The following is a 17,500-nucleotide window of genomic DNA, read 5'->3' as shown; positions in this document are numbered from 1 at the left end:
TATAGATAGATAGATAGATAGATAGATAGATAGATAGATAGATAGATAGATAGATAGATAGATAGATAGATAGATAGATGGATGGATGGATGGATGGATGGATGGATGGATGGATGGATGGATGGATGGACAGATAGAAAGTTGCTTGGGTAGATAAATAGATGGATGGATGGATGGATGGATGGATGGATGGATGGATGGATGGATGGACAGATAGAAAGTTGCTTTGGTAGATAAATAGATGGATGGATGGACAGATAGAAAGTTGCTTGGGTAGATAAATAGATGGATGGATGGATGGATGGATGGATAGATAGATAGATAGATAGATAGATAGATAGATAGATAGATAGATAGATAGATAGATAGATAGATAGATAGATAGATAGATAGATAGATAGATAGATAGATAGATAGATAGATAGATAGATAGATAGATAGATAGATTGGATGGATGGATGGATGTACAGATAGAAAGTTGCTTGGGTAGATAGATAGATAGATAGATAGATAGATAGATAGATAGATAGATAGATAGATAGATAGATAGATAGATAGATAGATAGATAGATAGATGGATGGATGGATGGATGGATGGATGGATGGATGGATGGATGGATGGATGGATGGATGGATGGATGGACAGATAGAAAGTTGCTTGGGTAGATAGATGGATGGATGGATGGATGGACAGATAGAAAGTTGCTTGGGTAGATAAATAGATGGATGGATGGATGGATGGATGGATGGATGGATGGATGGATAGATAGATAGATAGATAGATAGATAGATAGATAGATAGATAGATAGATAGATAGATAGATAGATAGATAGATAGATAGATAGATAGATAGATAGATAGATAGATAGATAGATAGATAGAAAATAGGATGGATGGATGGATGGATGGATGGACAGATAGAAAGTTGCATGGGTGGATAGATAGATAATTGATGGCTTTCTGATGGAGCGAGGCGGATGGTTTGTTTATTTGCTTGATGATTATAATCAGTCTTTCTTGTCATTATAATCATCTCTAATCAATCATATGTCATCCTTCATCATGAAAATCAAATGACGCCTGTGTTGCGCTGTATTTCTGAGTGTTTCTGCAGTGTTTGGACAGTCTGATGTGTTTTATTTGGTCTTGGGCTACTGTTTGGTCTGTGTTGGAGCTGATCTCGTTTACAGTAATTGGTTATTGGGTCTGATGTGGTTTAATTGTGTATTGAGTCTTACATGGTTTAATGGTGTATTGGGTCTGATCTGGTTGAGGCTATGTGCTGGGTTTGATCTTGTTTGATTGTGTATTGGGTCTGATCTGGTTTTATCATGTAGTAAGTCTGATCTAATTTAATGCTGTTTTGCGTCTGATCTGGTTTAATTGTGTATTTTTTTTTTTAGATATGGTTTAATTTTGTCTTAAGTCTGATCTGTTTTATTCATGTTTTTAGATTGATCTGGTTTAATCATGTTTTGGATCTGATCTGGTGGTTAGCAGTGAGTTTTATCTGGTCTGTATTGAGTCTGATATGGTTTGATCATGTATTGAATCTGATCTGGTTAGCAGTGAGTATGATCTGGTCTGTATTGAGTCTGATATAAATAAATCATTTATTGAATCAGATCTGGTTAGCATTGAGTCCGATCTGGTCTGTATTGAGTCTGATATGATTTAATCATGTATTAAATTTGATTCGGTCTGATCCGGTCTATATTGTGTCTGATCTGGTTTAATCATCTATTACATCTGATCTAGTCTTCATTGAGTCTGATCTGTTCTGTATTGAGTCTGATCTAGTCTTGATTGAATCTGATCTGGTATGTATGGCCTGTATTGAGTCTGATCTGGTTTAATCATGTTTTGAGTCTGATCTGATTTAATCATGATGCTGTTCATGATTACTAGTCTATTAGTCTGATCTGATTTGTGTTGAGTCTGATGTGGTCAGTATTCATCTGTATTGAGTCTGTCAGGTCTTTATTGCATGCATCTGATCTGGTTTAATCATGTTTTGAGTTTGATTTGGTCTGTATTGAGCCTGATCTGGTTTGTATTAGGTCTGATTTGGTCTGTTTTGAGCCTGAGCTGGTTCAATCATGTTTTGAGCCTGATCTGGTCTGTATTAAGTCTGATCTAGTCTGTATTGAGCCTAAGCAGCTTTAATCATGTTTTGGGTCTGATTTGGTCTGTAATGAGTCTGATCAGGTCTATATCGAGTCTGAGCTTGTTTAATCGTGGTTTGTATCTGAGCTGGTTTAATCATGTTTTGAGTCTGATCTGGTCTGACTTGAGTCTGAGCTGTTTAATCATGTTTTGAGTCTAAACTGGTTTAATCATGTTTTGAGTCTGATCTGGTCTGTTTTGAGTCTGAGCTGGTCTGTATTGAGTCTGAGCTGGTTTAATCATGCTTCGGGTCTAATTTGGTCTGTAATGAGTCTGATCTGGTCTATATTGAGTCGGGTTGGTTTAATTATGTTTTGAATCTGATCTGTATTAAATCTGAGCTGGTTTAATCATGTTTTGAGTCTGATCTGGCCTGTTTTGAGTCTGATCTGGTCTATATTGAGTTGGAGCTGATTTAATTTTATTTTGAGTCTGATATGTATTGAATCTGAGCTGGTTTAATCATGTTTTGAGTTTGATCTGGTCTGTATTGAGTCTGATCTGTATTGAGTCTGAGCTGGTCTATATTAAGTCTGAGTTGGTTTAATCATGTTTTGAGTCTGATCTCGTCTGTTTTAAATCTGATCTGGTCTATATTAAGTCTAAGCTGGTTTAATAATTTGAGTCTAATCTCGTCTATATTAAGTCTGAGCTGGTTTAATCATGTATTGAGTTCGATCTAGTCTGTTTTGAGGCTGATCTGGTCTATATTAAGTCAGAGCTGGTTTAATCATAATTTGAGTCTGATCTGGTCTATATCAAGTCGGAGCTGGTTTAATCATGTTTTGAGTCTGATCTGAACTATATTGTGTCTGATCTGTATTGAGCCTGAGCTGGTTTAATCATGTTTTGAGTCTGATCTGGTCTGTATTGAGTCTGATCTGGTCATTTGTGTGTCTATATTTGACCTGTATTGAGTCTGATCTGCTTTAATGATGCCTGGTCTGCTCTGAATGCTGCAGATCTGCGTGTCGTCCTGAATTCTGCCGGTTCACGTCACTCTGCAGTGTGTGCAGATCTGCAGGCGTGAGATCCTGCCACTGTTTGCTTTGGCTTTTCATAGTGAAACGCGCACAGGAATAACGAGCGGAGATCAGATCAGCAGCAAGTGTTTGACTCCACTTTACAATACATTATCCATTCTTATTACAAATACGACATTAACACACGCATTACTGCAGAAATAAAAGTATATACACCTCAGTTTCTGCATTAGTTGGGGTTTGTGTGTAAAAATAATTATTAATTTAATTAGTTTTGATGTTGTTCTTTTAGATTTGAGTTACATTTGCAGATTATTTTATTTATTAATTAATTAAATACTTTATTCGACTATTATTAAACATTTTGGATCGATGTTGCAACAGTGTTCGTGTGTGTATATCTAAGAGAGAGTGAGTCGTTGTCTGTGTCTTTATAACCTGAGTGTTTGTATGAGATAGATCTCCTGATATAAAGAGAGAAAGTGTGTGTGTGTGTGTGTGTGTGTGTGTTTGCAGTGTAACAGCCCTTTGACCTGCTGGATAAACAAGCTCAGAGACTCTGACTCCAAATAAGGCCAACACATCCACACACACCGATCCACGGCACAGAGCACCGGCAACCTGCCATCCTGCCAAACGCACACACACACACACTCGCTTCGGCTCCCCTTTCTTTCCGCTGCTGTCATTCTATCAGCCGCTCGCTCTCCTCATGTTTTATAAAAGGAAAATCCTCACCTTATTTATTCACCCTCATGCCGTTCCAAAGCCAAATCGCTCCTCTTCCTCTGTAAAACACAAAAGGAGATATTTAGCAGAACGTTCACGCTGCTCATTTCCAATAGGTCAAATTTCAGATTGGTGCTCAACTCAATATATGGATTTTTAAAAATTATTTATTTATGTGCTGTTTATGTACATGACAATGGCATTTTGTGGGTGTGAAACTGTTTTTGATAATCGACAATGACGCTGTTCGACTGAATAAACATGATTTAGAGAAATCAATTTGTCATTTTCTGTAAGCAAACCTCAAACATGCAAAGGATTTTTTTAGATCAGATTCCTGAATAATTAAACTATTGAACATTTTGTTGACTAAAAAATATAAACAATACATTAAACAACTACTAATAATTGACTAATTGTCGTTTAATATAAGTTAAAGCACTTACAGACTTAAATAGATATGAAATAAGAATAAATGAAATCTAAAAAGAACATATAAATAGACAAAAGCAAAATATCCCTGAAGTAAACTTATGATCACCAGCGATCCAGCCTGTGCAGACATCAGAGAACTACATAGAACTACAAACCCGCCATTAAACGGACTACAAGATCCAGTCATGCACCACGCACACACCTGACCTCGACCGCCATGATTGCAGACAGACACAGCTCAAGCTACTCCCAAGGCTGATTACTAGGACTATAAAAACAGCACAAACGCACACATTGTGGCTGAGTCTTGTTTACATTTTGTGACATTACAACGCAGATTTGAGAGAAAAGAGGTGTTAATCACTTTAATTGACCTACTTTTTCTCTCAGCCGTTGTTCAATCACACGATCCCTGCCACTATTCCTATTTGTTTATTTTTATTTAATTTATTTTACCATATTTATACATTTTCAGGGTTTACTACGTTTATTCATTCATTTTCATTCGGCTTAGTCCCTTATTGATCAGATGTCGCCCCAACAGAATGAACCGCCAACTATTCCAGCTTTAGTTTTACGCAGCAGACCCACGCCAACACGGGGAGAACATGCAAACTCCACACAGGAATGACAACTGACCCAAATGGGACTTGAGTCAGTGACCTTCTTGCAACGGTGTTAAAAACTGAGCCACCGTGTCGCCCCAAATATGAACATTAAAACCCATAAAATAAATAAATAAAAGCTAATGCGTTTATAATAAATTTGACTAAAATTGTATGCTTTCTAAGTTAGCACTGCATTAGCCCATGGTCTGCGAATTTGAATATGCTAATTTGATATTTTAAAATTGGATCATTTAATAAGATATATTTGTTTGATTTTTGGGCAGCATGGTGGCTCAGTGATTAGCAGTATCACCTCACAGCAGGAAGGTCGCTGGTTCGAGCCTCAGCTGGGTCAGTTGGCATTTCTGTGTGGAGTTTCGCCCTGTGTTTGTGTGGGTTTCCTCCGGGTGCTCCGGTTTCCCCCACAGTCCAAACACATGCGCTATAGGGGAATTGATTAAGCTAAATTACTGAGTTGCGGCTGGAAGGGCATCCGCTGGGTAAAACTTGTGCCAGAATAGTTGGCGGTTCATTCCACTGTGGTGACCACTGAAACAGAGACTAAGCCAAAGGAAAATTAATGAACGTTTGATCTGTCTGTAAGCTCATATATGATCTTAAAAGGATAGTTCACCCAAAAATGAAAACTCTGTCATCATTACCTCCCCCTTCACCTGTTCAAAGTCTATTCGAGTTTCTTTCTTCTGTCGAACACTAAAGGCTTTTTAAAAATGCAAAAAGAAGCACATAAAGATTTAAAAGCACATGAGGGAGAGTAAATGACAATTTAATTTTCATTTTTGGGTGAACTGTCTCTTTAAGAGAGTCAAATACACTCACCGGCCACTTTATTAGGTACATCTTACTGGTACCAGGTTGGAACCCCTTTTGCCTTCAGAACTCTCTTAATCCTTCTTAGCATAAAGTAAATAAGGTACTAGAAATATTGCTCAGAGATTTAGCTCCATATTGACATAATAGCATCACGAGTTGCCTTTCTATCAGCTGGAACCAGTCTGGCCATTCTCCTCTGACCTCTGGCATCAACAAGGCATTTGCGCCCACAAAACTGCCGCTCACGGGATATTTTCTCTTTTTCAGACCATTCTCTGTAAACCCTAGAGATGGTTGTGCGTGAAAATCCCAGTAGATCAGCAGTTTCTGAAATACTCAGGCACCAACAGCCATGCCACGTTCAAAGTCTCTTAAATCCCCTTTCTTCTCCATTCTGATGCTCGGTTTGAACTGCAGCAGATCGTCTTGACCATGTCCACATGCCTAAATGCGTTGTGTTGCTGCCATGTGAATGGCTGATTTGAAGTTTACATTAATGAGCAGTTGGACAGGTGTACCTAATAAAGTGGCCGGCTGTGTGTAAAGTATAGACTAATATGGTGCTTTATTTTTAAAAATAAAAAATTAATATTTCTTTAAGTTTTGCAGTTAAATGCAGTTTTAAAAAAGCAAAGGAAGGAAATAATATAGCTTTAAATCTCCTTTTGTGTTTCTTGGAAGATGGAAATGTGTCTGGCTGTAAGATGACGTGAAGATGAGTTTATTTTTGGGTGAAGTCTTTCTAAATCCATTCTCCTCCTCCTCCACCTTTTTTTCCGTTGGTCTGAAACGCAGCTCCTGGAGGCTTCTGCACCTCGTAACACCAGCGCTCTTTGTTATATTTTTGAAAAATGTGTGTGGATTTGGAGTCTTTCTGCTGAGAAACTGACCGCAGGCAGGCAGTGACATCACCGAGGGTCATTTTTCACTTTTTTTTAGCTCCTCCATCTCCACTGACCGTTGACTGCAGAAAGCACAGCACATTTCTAGCCATTTTAGCATGCTCTCCCTCAGGTCCTGTGAGGGAGGAAATGACCTCACCTTTGCATCTTTTGAAAAACAGATTTTTTTTTCCCAACTCATTCAATAGCGACAAGATGGTCACGTTTAATATTTATGATAGCGAACAGAAATGACCTCTCCTTTCTCTGCGAGTGTGTGTGTGTGTGTGGGACTGTCTGTAATGAATTCATAATCTCTGCAGTGGGTCTTTGTAGATTCCTATCAGGCAGCAGATAAGACAGCACAGTTGCACTCTAATAGCTGTCAGTCTGCTTTCCTTCCTGGCTATGGATCAGTTCACTTTCTGTAGACAAACACACACATTTTTAGACACACACACACACACACACACATATGAGTGGCTGTGTATTCAGAAGTATGTTCTCCGCTCTGTGGGCCTGAAGATGAAAGCTGCTGCATTTTCTGTCGATGGAAAGTCTGCATTTCTGTAGCTCGTTGAAAGGAGGTCCCTCAAGGCTCGGTACGAGGCCCCCTACAATTGATGTGTTTTTCCCCTTAAAACTTCAGGAACAGAGGTTCTCGTCAGTTTTTTCACTGTCAAACATGCCCAAAGTTTTGAAAGCCCCAAAAAAGCAAGTTTCTTTTTGTGCAGGCAGCTTTTAAGATCATCATTCGCACACCTCCGAAAAAAATCTATTAAATTCAGCACAGTCGTCTCTGCCCTGCTCATACTCAAGCTGTTGAAAATGATCGTGACACTAACCAGTGCTTTGCAATTTAATATTGCCTGTTTATCAGCTTCAGATACGCTAAACTGAATTAAGCTTTGTGCGCCTGGTTGCCAGATCCTGCTATTCAAGTGTTCATCATATCGGTGATATAGTGAAGCTATATTTAGCAGGTCATTCTCTAATTGCTTATCTCAGATGCAGCACGCTTTGACCTAATTATGCATCTAACTACATTTTGCATGTAAACGTATACCGAGGCATACAACAACAACAAACAAACGTATTTCTGTCGTGTGCATTGTAATCCACACGTGAGTCCAGCTGCGCTCTCATAGCGGGGAAATGAAAAACCTTCAATGCAGCACATTTATAAACGCAACACTGACAACTTGTGCCTCCAAATTCTTCTTCTTCCACTTGTTTTGTCACCGAACTGTGGCGTCTCTCTGAGCGAATACTCTAGCGATGTATAAGGTACTAGACTCCCAGACTTAGGTAAAAGTACAAGTGCTTTATCAAAAAAATGACTTGAGTGGAAGTAGAAGTGCTCTTTAAGCACAAAGCTTAAGTGGAAGTACTAAAGTATTCAACTTTTTATGCACTTAAATATTGAAAGTAGTTTATTTCAAAATGTGCTACGCAAATACTGAAAGTAAAAGTGCAAGTATTGTGTAATGTAGATATTAAAGAAAGCAGTCAAAAGACGTCATATTGTTTTGTTTATTTTAAATATCTTTTTTTGGGGGCACGAAAAGAAACATGGCTTACGATACTGTTTTTCTCTCGCGCTTGAACCACATATCTGACAGATTATAACAGATTATAAAAGCTTTAACACACCTTTCAAAGTTGCGTGTCACAAAAACACTCCGTAATCCATTCAAAACGCCATTGAAAATTTTTGGATTGCAAATTACCGGCATTTCTGTAGCTCGTTGAAAGGAGGTCCCTCAAGGCTCGGTACGAGGCCCCCTAAAATTGATGTGTTTTTTTTCCCCTTTAAAACTTCAGGAACGGAGGTTCTCGTCAGTTTTTTTCACTGTCAAACATGCCCAAAGTTTTGAAAGCCCCAAAAAAGCAAGTTTTTTTTTTGTGCAGGCAGCTTTTAAGTTCATCATTCGCACACCTCCGAAAAAAAAACTATTAAATTCAGCACAGTCGTCTGTGCCCTGCTCATACTCAAGCTGTTGAAAATGATCGTGACACTAACCAGTGCTTTGCAATTTAATATTGCCTGTTTATCAGCTTCAGATACGCTAAACTGAATTAAGCTTTGTGTGCCTGGTTGCCAGATCCTGCTATTCAAGTGTTTATCTATCATATCGGTGATATAGTGAAGCTATATTTAGCAGGTCATTCTCTAATTGCTTGGCTCCGATGCAGCACGCTTTGACCTAATTATGCATCTAACTACATTTTGCGTGTAAACGTATACCCATTCAACAACATTAAAGGCCACCTATGATAAAAATCAACGTTTGTAAGCTGTTTGGACAGAACTGCGTGTAGGTATAGTGTGTCCACAGTCATACTGGAGTGATAGAAACACAATAAGTCTCTTTTTTTTAATTTCCTGACATTATGAAACACCAAACCACATTTTTTGAACTGTCGACAGTCATATAAGTGTCCCACGTTGCTAAAAACACTATTAGGATACATATGTTTTTAAATAAAAAGGTGAAAATTGGTTGTTTTGCGCTATTTCAAGCACATACGTTCTTCCGGTTTGAAACAAATTTTTGAAGCTGCGTCACCGCGATTAGATACTTGTGTGTATTCCAGTGTGGAGACTGGATGTCTGTATCGGTGAGTACATTGTAACGTCTCTGAGTGTGCAGCATTAATTCATGAGAAAGACTTGGTTCAAACCAATTAGTGCGCTCTATTGTGTATGAGGTGGAACTTCATTAATATGCATGACAGCTTCGAAGACTGTTTTTACCTGTTACAGTGTTCAGACGGCAGAGAGACGCCACGGTGTGGTGACAAAACAAGTGGAAGAAGAAGAATTTGGAGACACAAGTTGTCAGTGTTGCTTTTATAAATGTGCTGCAGCGAAGGTTTTATATTTCCCCGCTATGAGAGCGCAGCTGGACTCACGTGTGGATTACAATGCACGCGACAGAAATACGTTTGTTCATTGTTGTTGTATGCCTGGGTATACGTTTACACGCAAAATGTAGTTAGATGAATAATTAGGTCAAAGCGTGCTGCATCGGAGCCAAGCAATTAAAGAATGACCTGCTAAATATAGCTTCACTATATCACCGATATGATGAACACTTGAATAGCAGGATCTGGCAACCAGCAACACAGCAACACAGACGACTGTGCTGAATTTAATAGATTTTTTTCGGAGGTGTGCGAATGATGAACTTAAAAGCTGCCTGCACAAAAAAAAACTTGCTTTTTTTGGGGCTTTCAAAACTTTGGGCATGTTTGACAGTGAAAAAAATGACGAGAACCTCCGTTCCTGAAGTTTTAAAGGGAAAAACACATCAATTGTAGGGGGCCTCGTACCGAGCCTTGAGGGACCTCCTTTCAACGAGCTACAGAAATGCTGGTAATTTGCAATGCGAAAATTTTCAATATCGTTTTGAATGGATTACGGAGTGTTTTTGTGACAAGCAACTTTGAAAGGTGTGTTAAAACTTTTATAATCTGTTATAATCTGTCAGATCTGTGGTTTAAGCGCGAGAGACAAACAGTATCGTAAGCCATGTTTCTTTTACGTGCCCCCAAAAAAAGATATTTAAAATAAACAAAACAATATGACGTCTTTTGACTGCTTTCTTTAATAACTACATTACACAATACTTGCACTTTTACTTTCAGTATTTGCGTAGCACATTTTGAAATAAACTACTTTCAATATTTAAGTGCAGAAAAAGTTGAATACTTTAGTACTTCCACTTAAGCTTTGTGCTTAAAGAGCACTTCTACTTCCACTCAAGTCATTTTTTTGATAAAGCACTTTTACTTTTACCTAAGTCTGGGAGTCTAGTACTTTATACATCGCTAGAGTATTCGCTCAGAGAGACGCCACAGTTCGGTGACAAAACAAGTGGAAGAAGAAGAATTTGGAGACACAAGTTGTCAGTGTTGCTTTTATAAATGTGCTGCAACGAAGGTTTTTCATTTCCCCGCCATGAGAGTGCAGCTGGACTCACGTGTGGATTACAATGCAGCGACAGAAATACGTTTGTTTGTTGTTCTTGTATGCCTCGGTATACGTTTACACGCAAAATGTAGTTAGATGCATAATTAGGTCAAAGCGTGCTGCATCGGAGCCAAGCAATTAGAGAATGACCTGCTAAATATAGCTTCACTATATCACCGATATGATAGATAAACACTTGAATAGCAGGATCTGGCAACCAGGCGCACAAAGCTTAATTCAGTTTAGCGTATCTGAAGCTGATAAACAGGCAATATTAAATTGCAAAGCACTGGTTAGTGTCACGATCATTTTCAACAGTTTGAGTATGAGCAGGGCACAGACGACTGTGCTGAATTTAATAGATTTTTTTTGGAGGTGTGCGAATGATGATCTTAAAAGCTGCCTTCACAAAAAAAAAAACTTGCTTTTTTGGGCGCTTTCAAAACTTTGGGCATGTTTGACAGTGAAAAAAATGACGAGAACCTCCGTTCCTGAAGTTTTAAAGGGAAAAACACATCAATTGTAGGGGGCCTCGTACCGAGCCTTGAGGGACCTTCTTTCAACGAGCTACAGAAATGCCGGTAATTTGCAATGCGAAAATTTTCAATATCGTTTTGAATGGATTACGGAGTGTTTTTGTGACAAGCAACTTTGAAAGGTGTGTTAAAGCTTTTATAATCTGTTATAATCTGTCAGATCTGTGGTTCAAGTGCGAGAGAAAAACAGTATTGTAAGCCATGTTTCTTTTCGTGCCCCCCAAAAAAGATATTTAAAATAAACAAAACAATATGACGTCTTTTGACTGCTTTTTTTAATAACTACATTACACAGTACTTGCACTTTTACTTTCAGTATTTACGTAGCACATTTTGAAATAATCTACTTTCAATATTTAAGTGCAGAAAAAGTTGAATACTTTAGTACTTCCACTTAAGCTTTGTGCTTAAAGAGCACTTCTACTTCCACTCAAGTCACTTTTTTTGATAAAGCACTTGTACTTTTACCTAAGTCTGGGTGTCTAGTACTTTATACATCGCTAGAGTATTCGCTCAGAGAGACGCCACAGTTCGGTGACAAAACAAGTGGAAGAAGAAGAATTTGGAGACACAAGTTGTCAGTGTTGCGTTTATAAATGTGCTGCAACGAAGGTTTTTCATTTCCCCGCTATGAGAGCGCAGCTGGACTCACGTGTGGATTACAATGCACGCGACAGAAATACGTTTGTTTGTTGTTGTTGTATGCCTCGGTATACGTTTACACGCAAAATGTAGTTAGATGCATAATTAGGTCAAAGCGTGCTGCATCGGAGCCAAGCAATTAGAGAATGACCTGCTAAATATAGCTTCACTGTATCACCGATATGATAGATAAACACTTGAATAGCAGGATCTGGCAACCAGGCACACAAAGCTTAATTCAGTTTAGCGTATCTGAAGCTGATAAACAGGCAATATTAAATTGCAAAGCACTGGTTAGTGTCACGATCATTTTCAACAGCTTGAGCATGAGCAGGGCACAGACGACTGTGCTGAATTTAATAGATTTTTTCGGAGGTGTGCGAATGATGAACTTAAAAGCTGCCTTCACAAAAAAAAAACTTGCTTTTTTGGGGCTTTCAAAACTTTGGGCATGTTTGACAGTGAAAAAACTGACGAGAACCTCCGTTCCTGAAGTTTTAAGGGGAAAAACACATCAATTGTAGGGGGCCTCGTACCGAGCCTTGAGGGACCTCCTTTCAACCAGCTACAGAAATGCCGGTAATTTGCAATGCTAAAATTTTCAATGGCGTTTTGAATGGATTACGGAGTGTTTTTGTGACACGCAACTTTGAAAGGTGTGTTAAAGCTTTTATAATCTGTTATAATCTGTTAGATCTGTGGTTCAAGCGCGAGAGAAAAACAGTATCGTAAGCCATGTTTCTTTTCTTGCCCCCAAAAAAGATATTTAAAATAAACAAAACCATATGACCTCTTTTGACTGCTTTCTTTAATATCTACATTACACAATACTTGCACTTTTACTCTCAGTATTTGCGTAGCACATTTTGAAATAAACTACTTTCAATATTTAAGTGCAGAAAAAGTTGAATACTTTAGTACTTCCACTTAAATTTTGTGCTTAAAGAGCACTTCTACTTCCACTCAAGTCACTTTTTTGATAAAGCACTTGTACTTTTACTTAAGTCTGGGTGTCTAGTACTTTATACATCGCTAGAATATTCGCTCAGACAGGCGCCACAGTTCGGTGACAAAACAAGTGGAAGAAGAAGAATTTGGAGACACAAGTTGTCAGTGTTGCGTTTATAAATGTGCAGCAACGAAGGTTTTTCATTTCCCCGCTATGAGAGCGCAGCAGGACTCGCGTGTGGATTACAATGCAGCGACAGAAATACGTTTGTTCGTTGTTGTTGTATGCCTGGGTATACGTTTACACGCAAAATGTAGTTAGATGCATAATTAGGTCAAAGCGTGCTGCATCTGAGATAAGCAATTAGAGAATGACCTGCTAAATATAGCTTCACTATATCACCGATATGATGAACACTTGAATAGCAGGATCTGGCAACCAGGCGCACAAAGCTTAATTCAGTTTAGCGTATCTGAAGCTGATAAACAGGCAATATTAAATTACAAAGCACTGGTTAGTGTCACGATCATTTTCAACAGCTTGAGTATGAGCAGGGCACAGACGACTGTGCTGAATTTAATAGATTTTTTTCGGAGGTGTGCGAATGATGAACTTCAAAGCTGCCTTCACAAAAAAAACTTGCATTTTTGGGGCATTTTCAAAACTTTAGGCATGTTTGACAGTGAAAAAACTGACGACAACCTCCGTTCCTGAAGGTTTGAGGGGAAAAACACATCAATTGTAGGGGGCCTCGTACCGAGCCTTGAGGGACCTCCTTTCAACGAGCTACAGAAATGCCGGTAATTTGCAATGCGAAAATTTTCAATGGCGTTTAGAATGGATTACGGAGTGTTTTTGTGACACACAACTATGAGATTAAGTAAATTGACTAAACCAAATCAGCACCATATTCAATTCCACCAGTAACACACCACCTTAGCAATCCTTAAGCAGCAGGAGAGGGGGTGGGTTCTCGAGATCTACCTGAGCTCAAACTCCCCTCTCGCCCTGCAACGGGAGGGAGCCCCGGCCTCGAGGATCTCATGAGCTCAGGGCTCTCTCCCGGGACAGCATGCCAAACTAGCTTAATACCAATCATCAGCTAACTGTGTGTTTTTTTAATGACAAGCACAGATGACATGTTCACCACAAAACTAGCAATGTGAGCGAACAAAATCATCATGGTTAGTTTTGATTTCACGTGTACTTTGAGAACCCTCTGCTTTGCCTGGTTCTGCATAGATGCTCCTTAAACCGCACACTAAAAGGAAAACACTTCCAGTATACAATGCTCATTATGCTCTTATGGATCGGCCGTGTCGAGTGGTAAGTGATCTTTATCATTTCCCCCCAGCGTCTTCCGATGGCTCTTGAAATTTACCATGCTACGCTTTCCGCCACCAGGAGAACGTGGGATGCGCCGTAGCGTTCGATTTATAAGCCTGATTAAACCAGGCAAGAAACATGAGGGAAATCAACATAAAATCACCAGCAAAACCTTTACGCCGCGTTCTCGCTGATTGGGCCTCGGTTCTTTATGATGGCACAGATCACAGAGGCCCTTAAATAAAGAGGAATAAACGCGTGTGAACAATACCCCAGGGCTCCTCCGTGAAGATGAGTTATTGTGTTAGGCTTCTGCTCATTGTTTGGTGGCTGGAATAAGTGGATGCCTTTAACTTGCGGCATGTCCACACAATATGCGTCGTAAATTCTCTGATAAACATCCAGTGATGTTTGTTTGTTTGTGTTTATTTGTCCCTAGAAACGTCTAGGTTCATTACGGAGATTAGAGCGGTGAACACACTGTACTTAGGTGACTGAATTTATTAATCAGGGGTCGCCACAGAGAAATCAACCGCTAACTTATCCAGCATGCTTTACACTGCGGATGCCCTTCCAGCAGCAACCCAGTACTGGGAAACACCCATACACACTCATTCACACACACTCTTATTCATTTTCTTTTCGACTTAGTCCCTTTATACATCAGTCACCACAGCGGAATGAACCACCAACTATTGCAGCATATGTTTTACACAGCGGATGCCCTTCCAGCAGCAACCCAGTAATGGGGAACACCCATACACACTCATTCATTCATTTTCTTTTTGACTTAGTCCCTTTATACATCAAGGGTTGCCACAGCGGAATGAACCACCAACTATTCCAGCATATGTTTTATACAGCGGATGCCCTTCCAGCAGCAACCCAGTACTGAGAAACACCCATACACACTCATTCACACACACACACTCATTCATTTTCTTTTCGACTTAGTCCCTTTTTTTATTAGGGGTCACCACAGTGGAATGAACCACCAACAATTCCAGCATATGTTTTACTCAGCGGTTGCCCTTCCAGCAGCAACCCAGTATTGGAAAACACCCATACACACTCATTCACATACACACACTCATTCATTTATTTTCTTTTCGACTTAGTCCCTTTATTAATCAGGGGTCACCACAGCGGAATGAACCTCTAACTTGTTGAGAATTGTTTTACACAGCAGATGCCCTTCCAGCAGCAACCCAGTACTGGGAAGCACCCATACACACTCATTCACACACACACACACTCGTTCATTCATTCATTTTCTTTTCGACGTAGTCCCTTTATTCAGCAGGGTTTATTCATCACAGTGGAATGAACCGCCAACTTAGCCAGCATGTTTTACACAGCGGATGCCCTTCCACTGATTTAAAACAGCTTGATTAACTCATAAAATTAAGTTGAACCATGATTAACTTAGTTTAATAAGTTACAATTAACTAAAAACATACATGACGTATTGATTATATGTTTTACAGTTTACTTTTTAAAGTAACACTGCTGGTAATAAACTTAAATCAATTTATATAGGAACATACATTTAATAGACTAATCTAAACATAGCCATTCGTGGTTTAGCAGTAATTGTCTCCTACAAATAGGCCAAACTATGGCTAATATGCTGAACATTCCATTCATACGAGCAAATGCGCTTGTAAAACAAACAGGCTATAATAAAGAAAATGAATCTGTTTAGGGCCAGCTTATTCCCCGCAGTGTCCATCCATAGACGTCCTATTTTGGAGGTGGGATGGTTTTAGTGAGGGTTTCAAATGACCGAGCGGCTCCTCTGTGCGCGCTCTCTCGCTACAGAGCGGTGGTGACGTGTGCGCGCTCGCGCGGATCCCCCGCCTGCACCGCTGAGTTTGGGGAGGGTGAACGAGCGGGAGAAAAAGGGGGGCAAAAGAATCCCCCATCAAACTGCCCCTACCCCCAGCCGAAGCCCAGGACCTGAAAGAAAAGATCTGCTCCAGCTCCGGGACGCGGCGGAGCGGCGATCGACCGACATTTAAACCTCGTTTTAAAGCGCGTTCGCGGAGTTCCGTGCGCTCTTGGAGAGTTTACGCACGCACGCCGTCGACATGGCATGGATAACTGTTTACTCCGGGTGAAAACTTCGCGTTCCTGAGGAGTTATTTGGAGTTTTTTGGTTTTGCTTTACATGGATGCGCCGTTGAGAGGAATTATATGGTCGCACCGCATCTGCATCGATCCCAAGTGAAGTTGCGTGGACGCGCGTGGAAGAGTTGTAAGTAAAACCATTTAAATTAACTATTTGATCACTCTTTTAGATACCCTTTTATACAAATATTGAAAATTTTTATACTAATAGTTTGTATTACACAGAGCTACTTCAATGTTAGTTTTAGTGATGCTTCATTGATTGCATTGTGTGCATTTTCAAAATGTTGGGTTGTTGTCGTCACCAAACGTTCGGTCAAATGTGCACAAACACAACATTGTTTTTTTTTTCAACTCAGTTTAAATGATACTTTTCAACCAAATGGTTGGGTTTGTGTGTATTTTAACCCAACATTGGGTTGTGTTTTAGAGTGTAGGGGGTATACATTGAAATGTGTGGAATGCCTTGGTTTTTTTTTCTGTATATACTGTAGCAGTCTAACGGGTTTCATGTCGCTGTTTTTACATCTTTCATCTTCTGTTGTGGGTCTCTGAGACCTCCATGCTCTAACTTCACAACTTTTACTTCTCCAGTTATGATGGATCGCAAACACATTTGATAACCTACCGAGCACTTTTGAAATGCTGCATCAGCTACTTCAGTCTCGGTGATACCGAGCAAACAAAAATGTGACGAACTTGGAATTTTTACATTGTGTTTTTTTTTTTTAGCTTGGATTTGACTTGTTCTTTATTGTACTCAGTTCAAATATCAATGTGACCTCAAATCAAATGCAATTTCTGTAAAAAAAGAAAAAAAGAAAAAGATGATTTACTTAATACAGTATAAGATTAAGGGGATTATTCACCCCGAAATGAAAATGTAGTCACTGTTTACTCTCCCTCAAGTAGTTCTAAACCTTTTATATCTTCTGTTGGACACAAAAGAAGATATTTTTGAGGAAAACTGTAACCACTGACTTCCGTTGTGTTGGTTTTTCTTACTATGCAAGTCAATGGTTACAAGTGGCTGACCAAAAAGAGGAAAGAAGCTTCTGAAGGTTTAAAAACAAGTAATAATGACAGAATTTTCATATTTTTAGTTGAACTATCCCTTTAAAACTTCGTTAATATCCACGAAATGCTCTTTTGTTGGGGTTAGAGAAACACATTTTGAATATCTTGCAGAATTACTGCGAGCTCTCTGACATTTTCATTTAATTTGGGGAGCACAGCCAGTCTCAGATAATGAGGAGTGTTGGAAAGTAACTTTTTCTGGAGCTTTACATTGTGGTTGCTTTATT

At 39.3% G+C, this 17,500-nt stretch overlaps 2 protein-coding genes across 51 annotated transcripts in view; both read left to right on the top strand.

The window, feature by feature from the left end:
* The window catches only part of ptprsa (protein tyrosine phosphatase receptor type Sa), a 387,121-nt gene that overhangs the window by 72,330 nt on the left and 297,291 nt on the right, over window positions 1–17,500 (top strand). For 20 of the 50 annotated variants that reach the window (XM_087302331.1, XM_087302330.1, XM_087302326.1 and 17 more), the window contains 1 exon segment: window positions 16,028–16,323. The exons of the other annotated variants lie outside the window; for them this stretch is intronic. The gene's annotated coding sequence lies outside the window, so the exon portion shown is untranslated. 50 annotated transcript variants of the gene reach the window in all.
* kdm4b (lysine (K)-specific demethylase 4B) overlaps window positions 1–17,500 on the top strand; it is an 814,203-nt gene that overhangs the window by 737,711 nt on the left and 58,992 nt on the right. The window lies entirely within an intron of this gene.

Source organism: Danio rerio, chromosome 22, assembly GCF_052040795.2.
Source record: "Danio rerio strain M-AB ecotype USA chromosome 22, GRCz13ab, whole genome shotgun sequence".
Lineage (NCBI taxonomy): Eukaryota > Metazoa > Chordata > Actinopteri > Cypriniformes > Danionidae > Danio > Danio rerio.
The sequence above is the reverse complement of the archived record's forward strand: the minus strand, read 5'-3'. Positions and strand labels throughout refer to the sequence as shown.